Source organism: Microtus oregoni, unplaced genomic scaffold (genome assembly GCF_018167655.1).
Source record: "Microtus oregoni isolate MIOR12 unplaced genomic scaffold, Mior012 000031F_ref0000149, whole genome shotgun sequence".
Classification (NCBI taxonomy): domain Eukaryota; kingdom Metazoa; phylum Chordata; class Mammalia; order Rodentia; family Cricetidae; genus Microtus; species Microtus oregoni.
Window position 1 is genome coordinate 6,309,189 of NW_024543090.1, and position 13,381 is coordinate 6,322,569.

The following is a 13,381-nucleotide window of genomic DNA, read 5'->3' on the forward strand; positions in this document are numbered from 1 at the left end:
GACCCCTTTACAAAGGTCCCTTAGAGTTTTCCCCTCTCCACCGACAAGTTGTTGGAAAAGTAGCAGCCCCTCAGATGTAAGCCATCTCTAGGGAATACGTAGCTTCATTGCATAAGATGTTGAGTAGTCACCATCAATTATATGCCTTTCCTCAGCAAGACAGACTCTTACACCCCAAATTTGAAACTACGAACTCCAGTACTGCACTGGTGACGATGCCTGGTGTTTAAAAGGCCCCTGGGGAGGTCTAGTCAAAATATTTCCATTCCCCTCTGAAACTGCCATACAAAGGAAAAGAAGGACACCGTGAGAGCTGGAGTCAAAAGGAAAACTGTCCTTCCCAGGAGAAGCGGGAGAAAGCGCCAGGTCTTCTGCAAGGGCAGTCTGGTCCTCTTCTAGCAGAGTAGGCTGGATCACACACCTTCCCTGAGAACATTCATCCCCAGCAAGAAGCCAAAATTAGGTTTGCATCAATTTCTGAACGCCTGTAGTTAATAGAAAGCCTTCATCATCCCGCCCTAAGTGGGTGTGTTTAATTGTCCATGCATGCTCCCAGAGGCACCACACCGGCGTTGTAAATAGACGGGTGAGTGATGGGGCATAGAGTTTTTCCATAAAGCGAGCTACTGGCTCAGAGTGAGTGGACTCTAGCTATGGTCCAGGCTATGGTGATACCAGGATGGAGTTGGGGCAAGGGAAGTCGGGGCGAGGTTTCGCGAAGAGAGTGAGTGACCCAGTTCTCTCCCTTGAGTTTGCAGTCTACGTCTCCACCCCTAACAGTCAGTCCGGTCAAGCAGTTGCTCCGGAGCCACGTGTCCTTCAGCCTCACGTCCCCTTGAGAAGGCCTCCTAAATAGGCCAGACTGAGCGAGTACTTGGCCCAGCGCCTTGGGGCTAACAGCGGAACCCCCTCCCCCGCCCATAACTTCATCCAAAAAAGCCGGGCTCAAAGCCGCCAATAAGAGCCTCAGTGGCTCCCCGCCGACCCTCGGATTTTTCCGCGGCGACCGCTCAGCTCCCGCCACCCTAGTCCAAAAAGAAAAGCACCTTCAGACCACGAACCCAGAGCAACCTTCGTCTTTCCAGTTAGAACAAGTTTAAAGTGAGGGCTGGGCCGGGAAGCCGCGGGCAGGGGGTCACGTGCGCCCCCGTCACTGCAGCTCCCCTAGTCTCTTCGGTTCGAGTTATGCCATCAAGCTAATATATTGTGACTGCTCTTCTCTCCTGTGACAAAGGCTTGCAGCTGCCTCCAAATCAATAGACGTCAAAGAAATATGAAAACAGTCATGACACAAAACTTAAATCCTGTTTGCAATCTACACCATCAGAACCGCATTTCTGTTCTCCAAGCCGCCGATTAATTTATCCCAAAGTTTAGTCAAATTTTTATTCCGCTACCTTTTTCCCAGCAGATCGCGCTACATCTGTCGGGTTTGTAATGTAATTTGTAATTACTGCCCTTCATGTGGTCCGGTGCCTTGAACCATCTTTAATTAAAAGCATAATTAAGGGAAGATCTAAAGAAAGACAATTACCAGATGGTCTTTTTTTTTAAGAGGCAGTAGTTGCTCAGAGAGGGGCGCGGGAACTGTCCCCCCTCAACCCTGTGCTAAGAGAGGGGGCGGCGGCCGGATCCGCGCCCTCAACCCTGTGCTAAGAGAAGGGGCGGCGGCCGGATCCGCGCCTGCGCACTGCAGAGACCTGGCTCAAGCGCGCGCTGACCAGGTCCCGGCTTCTCCGTCCTAGCCTTCAGGGTTCTAGGAGGCGGTGCTCAAAGGTGAACGCTAGAGTGCGGCACTTCATAGAAACTGACTTTCTTCTCTCTTTCCTGGTGGTCTCTGGGTTTGGAGTGGCCGCAGGGAGCCTGGACCCAGATCAAGGCAGAGACAACTTCCAAGTTCGCCAAGTCCCCACCCCCACTCCTAGAGCTAAGGCCCACCCTGCTCTGCGCGGGACCCTAGGAGCTCTGAAACAAAAAAGAAAGACTTGATGGTGGAAGGAAGAAGGATGGGAGAAATGGGACTGACCCACCACAAGGTTCCAGCCTAAGTCCATCCCTGGACCCCGCCCAGCTAGGGGGGAGCTGAAGGAATGGTCCCACGAGGGTCTGAGAGCTCCTGAGGACAAAGAAATCAACCAGACCTCGCGTCGCCCGAAGCCTCGACGGGCAAAGCGGCCCAGGATAGCGATTCTCTCGGCTCTCTGTTGTCCAGGGTCCCTTGGAATTTCCAAATCAAGAGTGGGGAGGTTGAAACCCCTTCTCCGTTCCTGTCTCACCCAGCCACACCCAGACCCACATAAATAATGCAGTCGGGAGCCAAGATTTCTGCATTAGCCCCGCGTTGCCCGGGCGGCTGGCGCAAGGATTCCAAAGACGGAGAATGGAAATTAAACTGTTGTTGTATGAAGGGGGATGCCATTATGTGACTGCTCATATTCAAAGTCAGGTAGCAGTGAATTGTAATCATTTCAGTTATCTCCAATATATTTTCCTTAGGACACACGTTGTAAAAGATTGTAAAAAAGGAAGTACATTCTTGCGGTTCCATGGGTCCATTTTCCAGACGGTTTGTTACTCTTGCTGCATGATTTGGTTTCAGCTTTTATTCCCCAACCCGAGTCTCTTACTGAGATTTCTCTGGATGAAACGAGCCACGCTGGCCCTTGTGGCTTCTCTGGCTGTGTCGACGCAGCTCACGGGTGGAAAATCGGCCTCCGTGTACCTGGCGCTCGCATTTTGGCTGCTTTCAGGTTTAATTAACTTTGGAAACAAATATGCTTCGAGTTCTGGATCTGGTGACGCCTTGGGAAACGGAGGGAGTCGTGTTGTTCTCTGTGTCCTTCCCAGTCTGGGGTGGGAGGTGAGGGTGAGGGCTGGCAGTGCCTGCCTGCGCCCCCCGAGGCCAGCCAAGCAGAAAAGCACGTGCTGGACTGTGCGGGGATCCAGGCCCTCTCAGTTCCAGGGAAAGCCGGGAAGAGCCCGATCTGCGATCTGCGCTGCCCCCTCTCTTCTCAGCCCGGTGCTTACTCCTCCTGTCCCCGTCGTTGGATAGTGGACATTGGATATGATGTTCTAGTGGGGACGAAGGAGATCTGGAGAAGCGCTCTGCAATCCCAGCTTGGGCAGAGACTGTAAAGGTCGCCTTGTCAGCCCTGGTCCAGTCAACAGATTAAGATTAATCCCGATCTTTACACTAATATGGCCTCTTGGGTTTTTATTATACTCATTTGGGAGGAAATGAGCTCTTGCCAGGCAAATAGCACCCCGCACCTCACTTTTCATAGCTGCGCAGGGCCGGGGCCTGAACAACCCCGTGGGCAATTCCCGAGCTGCCGATATTATATTTGTGAAATGTCCTTTTGTTGAGGCTTTTAACACCTTATAACGAATCATTTGTTCCTTTCTCTTTAATTTTGATAGACAATTAGCCATCAGAGATACACCAGTTGACTGTAACCGAGCATTAAACTCGCCTTTATGTAACGCTAATTTAGCATAACTGCTTTGTTTAACTTTGCTATATAAGAACCAGGTTTTGTAGAAAAAAAAAGGTGTAATTTTATGTGAGGCTTCATTTCTTTTGGCCTTGTACGCAGCAAGCCCTTTCCTCTTTGTGAGGCGTTCTGCTGGGGCCCGAAGCCATTTCCCGGTGCCTAGCACCTGCAGGCTGGGGGGGGGGGGGGGGGGAGAGAAAGGGAATTAGCATTGATATAGATTTAGTTGAAATGTAATCTCTTAAATCTGTCCAAGATTCAGAGAGATAATTACACTTTCACTGCATTGCCAGGGGTCAGCGTCTCTGAGGACCTGAGGAGTTGATTTACTAACAATAGTGTTACATAAAAAAAATGGCGTTTGAGATTATAATGTTAATGGCTGCGGTCGCTGGGGAATGCTCCCGCTTCCAACTAATTCCACCTAACTTTTTTTCCCCTCCTCCCTTCCTTCCTGAGCTTCGTCTTTGCAAGGAATCGGGGCCTTCGTAATGTTTAATTTGGTGCAGGCGCCAGGAAGGTTAAAACTAGCTCTGGGGTTCGGGCACGACACACTTGTTCCGGTAGTGTTTTCCTTGTGGCCTCGATTGCTAGCCTGGCCTCTCCCCAGCAAGAACCGGAGCGAAGGCGCGTGCTCCGAGCACTTCTCAGAGAAGCGAGAAGGGGACGTCGCCAAGGCAGAAGACAGCGCGCCGGGAGGCAGCGCGGGGCGGCTGGACACGCCGGCCTTTCGGCTCCCGCTGGCCTTGCAACGTGGGCCAGGCTTGCAACCTTCAGAAACACACCCACCAGCCTTGATCTCTGTCTTGCTTGATCCTGGAGCTCTTCAGCCACCAGGCCCTGTTCGGTACCCTCCACTCCGCCTCTGTCTGGTTTGAGCCCATCAGCCACAAACCTGGGGAGTTCCGTTTCCGCCGTTTTCATTCTCGTTGGAGTTGGACAGAGGCCTGGGACCTGAGATGGGGGAAACATCACGAAGTTTGTATTCCAGTTTAGGGTGGAGACGAACTTTAAAACTAAGATGTCGGCCTCCCTTGTGGTAGGGATAATTAATGGAATTTACATTCCCCCTACACACTCGTGAAACTTCACGTACAGACCTCTCAGGACGTCCACTGTCTCAATCACAGAAACCCCTTGGCTGCCCTAGCTTGTAGCCAAGAGGATTCACTCTGCAATTTTGCACCACAAAAATGTCAGCTAACTGAGTAGAGACCTCTAGTTATCAACTAATGTGAAGGTGGGCTTCTCTCTCCTACCCCTCTCACCAGTGACCAATCGCCACTGAAACTGTGTCCAAAAGGACAGGGCTAAACAGGACTCTTGGGTTTTGAGTAGAAAGGACACAGTTAATTCTGTGGCTTTCTCCAGTGCTGGGTAGCTGAAAATCCAAAGAGAAGACAAAAATCTCAGGAGTGTCCACCGGCCTAGGTCTGCATCCAGGGCCATGAGCATTGCTGATAGCCCCCTCAGATTTTCTGGGAAGGGGAAAGGAGGAAAAGAAAAAGTGGGGTGCGGGGAGAGAGGTGGAGTGGGGGGGGGTGGGGAGAGAGAGCTTGGATGGTGAATGGCAGGTAGGATACTCAGTTGTCTACTTCTAACTCCACACTTGCAGACAGAGACACAGTAGGGGTCAGTGTGCCACATCTGGAAGGAAGGCCTTGCCCAAGCAGTCTTCCCTTCTTGTGTGGGGCTGGGAGGAGGGTGTCTTAGCCAAAGGAGAAGCATCATCACTTCTGAGCTTCACTGTCTGATCCAGTGCCCCACAGACCAGCCTTGCAGTCTGACCCTCTCTTGCCCTCCTAGAGGTCCCCAGTGCCCAAGCCTTTGGGACTTGGGGGAAGGAGGGTCTCCTGTAATCCCAGAGTGTTTACCTCAGTGTCCCCTTATCTTATATGTAACAGCAATATATATGTTAATTGAAAACTTCTGAATTTAAAAAGGTTGTGACAAGTTATAATTTGTCCTGTCAATGCCTGGAATCCTTATTTATCTCTTTAGCTTGCCTCCTGCTTGTGCCTGTCAGCTAACAGCTTGCCTGACTCGTTGACTTCCTCACTCATGGCACGGAAATGACAAATGTTTTATCCGTACAATTTATTTCATTATTGTTGCCAGCACGAAGCATCACAATCAATCATAAGGAAGTCCAGTTGGCAGGTGTCAATCTTGGTGTGTTTTTGTACGGCTCAGTCCATATTTAATCCAATTATAAGGGTCACGGAGTAAGTGCCAATCCTCTTGTTACAACTCACATCTTATTTAAGATTTAAAGTAAAAAAGTCAACTTGATCACGTAGCCCTTTGGGGGGAAGGGAGGGATACATTTGAAACATCCCATCTCCATTCTTTTCTCCTCCAGTTTAAATTACTAAACCATTCTTTTTTTTTTATTAAAGAGTTGCTGGGAATTCAACTTTTATGAGAATCTGTGTGCAAATGAAGGCTCTCCTTATTTTACTCAAGTAGAAGCAGCCTTAATGATGAGAGATCTTTCCGCTCATTGCCCATTCAAATACAATTGTAGATCGAAGCCGGCCTTGTCAGGTTGAGAAAAAGTGAATTTCTAACATCCAGGACGTGCCTGTCTACTTTCAGAGAATTGCGTCCCATCACCCCCAGGGAATTCAGCTAATGTCTCCATCTCCACCCAGACAAGAGAGAGAAAGAAATCAAACATGGTATGGCAAACTGACTTCATATGAGAAGGTTTAAAAGGAAAGAGACAAGTGGAATGTTCTTGAATTGATGGCAGCAGAGGTTTTCTTAGGAGGGAAAGAAAACTGAAAGAATTGAAGATTTCCTTAAAGGTTCAGCAGAACTCCTTACTGTGTAGAGAAGACAGCTCAGAGGCGGCTAAGTGAGGCATCTCTTTGTACGAGAGCATGAAAATAATTGAACAGCACAGAAACCACAAAATCGCATATAATCGGGACATTATGCAGTCCTTTAGACTAGGGTAAAGAAGTGGCAAATATTATCTTTGCTAACTGTCCCCCTGTTTGATGCTTGAATTCACAAAATATTCCTCCCATTTTGATTTAAAATAAAAATCTTGTTAGAACAAGTTTGCTTTTTAAAGGGAGGGTGTGAAGGGGAGGGTAAGGGGAGCAGGGAACGCGCAGTGTTCAGTTAATTTGATTGCTTAAGTGACCTCGGCTTTGGTTGGTTTGTATAGATATTTGAAATGACCTGTAAGTAGTAACAGAATTCTTTTCAATTACATGTGGACATTTCTCTGCCCTTTTACTTTTGGTACTGGGAGGTCTTTATGAAACCAGTCTTATGGGTTAGCACCCACCCTGGAATACTAGTCTTCAAAGATAGAACTTCATAGGAGGAATTGTGGCCCAGACTTGGTCAAGGAAAACTGGAATATTTAAACAAGGGAGGGGGGGTTATTTATACTTTTCAATTTTTTAAAAGAGATATTCTCAATGAAAAGGCAAATTGACCATCCTGCAGTCCAGATCCAGTAGATGGGGCTCTACCAAACCAGAAAATGCTTCATCTTCACAGAGTAGTGAAGTGAGATCTTCACAGAGTCAGAGATAGACAAGAAAGACTGGATAAACCAGGTGGACCTTGAACAACAGCAGACCTGAGCTATAGTTTAAGACTATAAAGAGTTCTCTCTCTCTCTCTCTCTCTCTCTCTCTCTCTCTCTCTCTCTCTCTCTGTGTGTGTGTGTGTGTGTGTGTGTGTGTGTGTGTATGTGTGTGTGTGTGTGTGTGTGGTGAGCTAGTGGGGGGACAGAGATGCCCCAGGAACTTCCACAGACTTGTGGCCATCACTGCTGGCAATCAAAGTTGCTGAGAGAAGCAGAGCTTAGGATCACCCCAAGTGTAGGAGAATTGCAGTCTAGGCTAGCCTGGGGCAAGGGGAAACCTGGGAGAAAAGTTTCTTTTTCTTTTCACCCCAACTACAGCCAGCCTCCACAGTCAGTTTTTGCAGTTACAAGTTCTCCACCACACTGCCAGGCTGCCTTTATTGCACCTATACCCTCTGTGAGTCCAAGAAAGGCAAGGCCATAGCCCTTAGGTGAGTCTTTGGCACCAAGAAGAGTCTCCAACATTACCCCTCTCGCCCAGTGCCTCAGACTTCTGGTAGGGTCTCTAGAGCTCTGTAAGGTCGAAGGCTACCTGGAGAGCTAGACTCAGGCTTGTGGCTATACATAAGCCATTACTGGATGGAGATCCCCTGGCCCGCTGCCTCTCTTCCAGCCTTCAGTTTGTGCCCGGGGGCAAATGGAGAGCAGCTTCTGCGTTGGCCGGGAGCTCGGGAGGGCCAACGTCTGGCGTGGCCTCCACCGCTCGCACTCACATCCAGTCCTCGCGCCCTTTATTGACAGACATCTAGATAAGCTAGCAAAGGCTGTGGCGTTTCCAGCTTCACTCTTGAGCACCCTGCTGGGTTGCAGGGATCCGTGCACGCTTAATAGCTCCAAACAAGCTCCAACAGACTTCACTTCGCTGCAGGGTGAAGGCGGAGGGGGGGGGGGCTGGAGCAGACACTGAGAAGCTGGCAAGGCCTATCCCAGTCACCCACATCTTAAGGTGGAATAGAAGGGACCACAAGACATTTGAGGACAGGACTGGACCAGGTTCTGGTTTGAAGCTAGAGGCTTACTGGAGAAACTAGGTCTTAGGAGAGGAGATGATTAGTGGTAGTGAAGAAAGCTGAGCAAAGGATTCAACACTACTTTCCAAACTGTCAAGATTCACGGTATGACTCGACCAGGCTAGAATCCAGGCTCACACTATTGTGGCTCCAGGGGAGTAGATGCTCTTGACTCACTGAGTTGAGCTAGAGAAAGGAAGGATGGAAGCCTTTTGTAAATAAGAATATCCCCACTGGACCTCTCCAGTGTGCTCTCTTTCTCCTTTTCCACATAACCAGACCCCCAGGCGGGATGCACTCAACAAGGTTTAGATGGCAAAGAAGAAAAGAAGGAGGAAGAGGAGGAGGAAGAAGAGAAGGAGGGGAAGAAGAAAAGTCTGCCTGAAATGATAGCTGGCCACATCTGAAGGAGCAGGCCAGCGGGCTGCCTGGAGCCGGCCTGGGGCTGTTACTAAGTCCCACACTTGTTCAGGTGTGTTGTGGGAGGAGCGAGAACTTGGAGAGCGTGCACCCTGGCACCCTCTGTGCTAGGCTCTCTCCCTTCACCGCCCTCATCCGGCCAAGGCGTGCAGGCTCCAGCCCTCGGACCTGGCGTCTCACCACCTGCACACCCTGGTCCACCCAGGCTGTGGCCTGAGGGCAGTTCTGCGCTTGTTCCCTTCCTCTTCCACCACCTCCTAAAGGACCACTCAGTCACTCACCGACCTAAAGCAGGAGAGGGAGGAGAGTGGACGTTGAGAAATCCTTGAGCGCGAAAGGGCAGGGACGTCGACGAGGGTGTAGCAGTATCTATTCTAAATTAGACAGGCTTAGCAAATATAAGCGGTCTTCAGCTCCACAGAGGGTGTGAAGACCACGGGATCCGTATCCGGCTGACCTTGCCCCAGTTTCTTCGTTCACTCAGTTGGAGAAAGGAGAATCTTAACCTCCGAATCTCCCATGTCCCCACTTTTGCCCCCCTAGGCCACAAAATCAATAGTTAACCCTCAAGTCAAAGATAAATACCATCATCTCCATTTTCTACATGAATGGAGCTTTTCAGTCCCACAGGCAAGGGAAGCCCGAGTACGCTGGCTTTGGGGCTTTCCCCAGGAAGATGCCAACAGGCCTAGGTTTGGCCCAGTTTGGGGACCGAGTTTGCTCAACCACTGCTGAAGCCTCAGCCAACTGGTGACTTACGAAAGCGAGGGACCGATGGGGTTACCCACAGGGTCTCCTAGTGCAAAGAACTTGCTGAAGTCCCCTTAGACCCCGTGTGGTCTTCATCCTGATGAAGGTACTCCCTAGAGAACTTAGGGGCAAGCTAGGGGGTCACTTATATAACTCACTAACTTAAAGGCAGGCACCACGGGGTCCCTGTGCTGGAGGGCCAGAGCACTTGGCTGGACCTTTTTTTACTTGGGAGTAGGGGGAGGGGCTTGACTCTGAGCCTGAAGGAGGACAATACTAGCCAGAGGCAAGCTGGGCGTCTGCAGTTACGGGGCTAGACCCCGAAAGACTCTTGGGATGAAGCGAGTCAGACTCTGACTGAAGAGAAGGAGGCTCCTGCCGGGCCGGAGAGCTAATCTGCCGGGCTGAACCCAACTCTGGCCGCCGTGACGTCACGCGCGCCCGGCAACCAATGAGGACAGCGCTGGCGTGGATATTAAGGAAAGTTAGCGCCTGCCAGGAGCACCCTCTTTTCTTATCATTGACATTTAAACTCTGGGGCAGGTCCTCGCGTAGAACCCGACTGTCAAATCTGCTACTTCCCCTGTGAACCGGCTGTAAGACGTGTGGGAACCCGCGCCACCAGGCTCACCTGCCACCCCGCCCTCGGCTCGCAGGTAACCGCCCTAGCTCTAGCTGGTACCCACAGCGTTAGTAGCGGTGCCCCTCTCCGCTGTTCGCAACCGGTGTCCTCAAGTCGCAGAAGCCCTCTGGCTTCTGGCTTGATTATTTTCCTTTAAAACACGGCTTACAAAGATAGAAGAGGAGTTACCGCGGGTGGGACGGGGGGGGGGGTCTCTTCGCTAAGCACGCTGCTTTTATAAAAGTAACAAATCGTTATGGTCTCAAGAGAAGACTTCCTGTTTGGCCCTGAGCTGAGTGTGATGTGAGGTGGGGGAGGCAGGGGTTATCTGTGGCTGCAATCTAAAGATCCTAAGAAAAGCAGGCGGTGGGCAAGCAGTTTGCAACATGCCTTCCCGTTGCAATTAAGCGACATTCACGCTTGGAGAAGCCACTAAGCCTCGCGCAGGGTTCATGGAAGCACCCCAAAAGTTTCCCCGAGGTAGCAAAGTGTAGATGTATGTTCCGTAACGAAGTCAGAGATACTGGGGTTCGTTTCCGCCTAAAGAAGCAAAGGACGAAAGAATGCGGACTTCCAGAGCTGGGCAGCGTGCGAAGGCCCCAGCGTGTGATTTGAGCTTCCCTTCGGAAGACCTAATAATTAGCGATTCTCACTGAGCTAGAATGCGGGTTCGGGTTACCGGGAGCGGGTTACTGCCAGCGCTACTGCGGGCGGGAAGCGGGTGAGCTCCAGGGAGCCTTGCCGCTGAGTGCCCCGGAGGGAGGGTGCCCAGCCTTGCTCTGGCTACCAGAAGGCCGGAACTTTGCCGAAGTGGGCCAGGAAAGAGTTTACTCTAAACTTAGACTAAATAGTGTTTCCGCCCGGTTGGAAACTCTCAGCTAAGCCCTAAGCTATATGACATACCCAGGCTGGCTTAGTCGGATCACAGGAGCACCCCACGGGGAAGTTTGACGAGGCCTTAGGGCAAGCCTGGCCTGGATCTCTTCCACTCCCACGCGTGCTCCTGGCGCCCTCTCTCTAGACCTGCTGGAGTCACTTTGACAGTTCATTTGGATCTCAAGTACCTGTGACAGGTGCCTAGGATTCACGCGGAACTCTGATAGGGTCCCCTCTGTCTACAAGCGAGGCCGCGGGCAAAGCAGCCACCGGGCTGCGCACCTTACCTGGACAGGGCTCCGCTCCTCCGCCAGTTCCTTTTCCCGGAGCAGAGTGTGAGCAGGTTGCCCGCTTCGCAGTAGGAAGTGGACCTTCTCCTCCAGTCATAAATCAAACCCAGTCATCCTCGGGCCTCCTCCCTCATTAGAGATGTTTATTGGAGATTGTGTTTATTCGGCCGTCACGGCGAGAAAACGCGGTGACATAATTACCTCTGACCGGAGTACTCGCCCCGCGCCCAGGGCGAGCCAGGGACCTCCTCTGCTGCGGTCTCACTCTGGTGCCCTCCTTGATCAGAGAACAAATCGGATTGACTTGTCTTTTTTTCTCCCTCAGTCTTCGTATCATTTGAATTATTGGAGGACTTAGTGTTCAAATTTCTTCAGTGCCCAAAACTTCATTTATTGTAAAATTCGGGAAAACCAAAGAGAATCCAGCTTTTCTGGGGGGTGGGGGGTGGACGAGAGAGAGAGAGAGAGAGAGAGAGAGAGAGAGAGGAAGGAAGAGGAGGAGGAGGAGGAGGAGGAGGAGGAGGAGGAGGAGGAGGAAGAGGAAAGACTAGGACCGTGTATACCTGCTGGAGAACTTTCTGGTGCACTGGCTGTGGCTCCTGGGCCAGACCCTACTTCTGTCTAAAGCGGTGGGCCCACCTAGGACAGGTGCCAGAATTAGAGGTTGAATTTGTTGGTTCGCTTTACATTCTCTTTCTTTTCGGGAGGAATACTGGCTTCAGGGCCCTGAGATCAGGGTTCCCACACTCTTTCCGTGTGAACCCCAGCAGATTCCCGAAAGCAACCTAGTGCTTAATCCCCCATCCCTCTGTCCCCCACTACCAACCCCCAAAGGTTTCCCCCTAGTAGCCAGGCTTTTATGTCACTAACTGAGAGAAACATGATGAAAAGCGTCAAATTGTTCTCTAATTGAAAATACATTGGGGGGAGGGGGAAGAGTGTGCCCTGACAAAATATCTGGGATCCCTGCTTTTGATCCCTTGCTACTGCCTCTGTTCTCCAGACGCTGATAAAACACTCCTCGAGCCCCTTAGCGCCTTGATTAACAGGCAGATTAACTCTTACAGGGGTTGGGAACAGCTTGTCCCAATCGATGTTGTTTAAAAAGCAGGGCAAACTGCGCTTAGTTCGGTCCTGGCTGCTGGCGTGAGCCATGAGCCAGCCCTGACATTTGCTCTCTCCTTCCCAGTCTCAAAATCCCGAGCTCCAGGCCCAAGTGTTTCCAGCTCCTGGTCAAAACAAATTGTACCAGTCAGGCCCAGGCCTTTGACCAGGCAGCTGTCTCAGTTGTCCTTTAGAGAGGACTGAGGCGGCCTTAGCTAGCTTTTCATATAAAGCTGAACTCTTGCCTCTTTAGTACAGAGGGTAGAGGGATAGGAGACTTGAAGGAATGTCCCGGGTTGGAGGAATAAAAAGGGAACTTTCCTAGACATCCTATCTGCAAAAATCCCAAACCGATGGAATTTCAGAGTGGCCTACACGTTAGGAACTTGGAGCCTAGTTTCTATCGGGACACCCGCGGGCGAAGGCAGGCTTGGGAGTTAACTTGCCACCTGCAAGGAATCTCTTTGCTGGGACACCCATCAGGACAAAGCTGGTTTTAAGCGTGTTGGGGGTGAGGTGGGGAGGGAAATGGAGGAGACTGCCCAATATGAATAGGAAAGGGACGAACCCAGAGAGTTCACAGACGCACTAACCATTTGGCAGGAGGCGAGGAAAGGCGACGGCGTCGCGTTTTTACCCAGCATGGCGGCGCCGCTGGGTCGGTTCTCCTGTACTGTTCTGGGCTTGACTAGGTTAGCCTGTGAGAGGTTTTCGGCAGGTTGCTGGGTAAAGCAGAGAGAGAAAGCCTCAAGGCGGGAGATACCCGGAACTTGTGGCTAGGGTGGGAGGCCTGGCCTTTCTGTGACTCTTTAACCTCTTTACCAGCCGGGTAATCCATGGAACCCACCTTTCAGGGCCGGCAGAAAGAGACTCGTTTGGGGCTCAGTAAAGTGTTGCAGGTGTTTGTTGAGACTTTCCTCCGCCAAAGAAATGCTTCTTCACCCTCCCCAGTGTGCCAGCACCGCACCTCAGCTTGGAGCAGTCAAAAAATGGGAGTTTGTGGGTGTCCGAACACGGAGTGGAATACCGGTGGTTCAGAAACTGGAAGGCAAAAGCACATTCCCCCAAGAGCTGGGCACTTTTTTGCCTCGCCAGGGGCCGCTCTCGGGACGGAGACCTGATTTCGGTGGGCACAGCAAATGCCAGGGACTGTTGGGAGTGAGATTCTGAGGAAGCCTCACACTTATGCCTCCATATTGGCTAGA

At 51.1% G+C, this 13,381-nt stretch overlaps 1 protein-coding gene across 1 annotated transcript in view; it reads left to right on the forward strand.

The window, feature by feature from the left end:
- Positions 1 to 9,803: 9,803 nt before the first annotated feature.
- The window catches only part of Pax6 (paired box 6), a 28,300-nt gene continuing 24,722 nt past the window's right edge, over positions 9,804 to 13,381 (forward strand). Inside the window, exon 1 of the mRNA XM_041679119.1 lies at positions 9,804 to 9,940. The gene's annotated coding sequence lies outside the window, so the exon portion shown is untranslated. The remainder of the gene's footprint in view (positions 9,941 to 13,381) is intronic.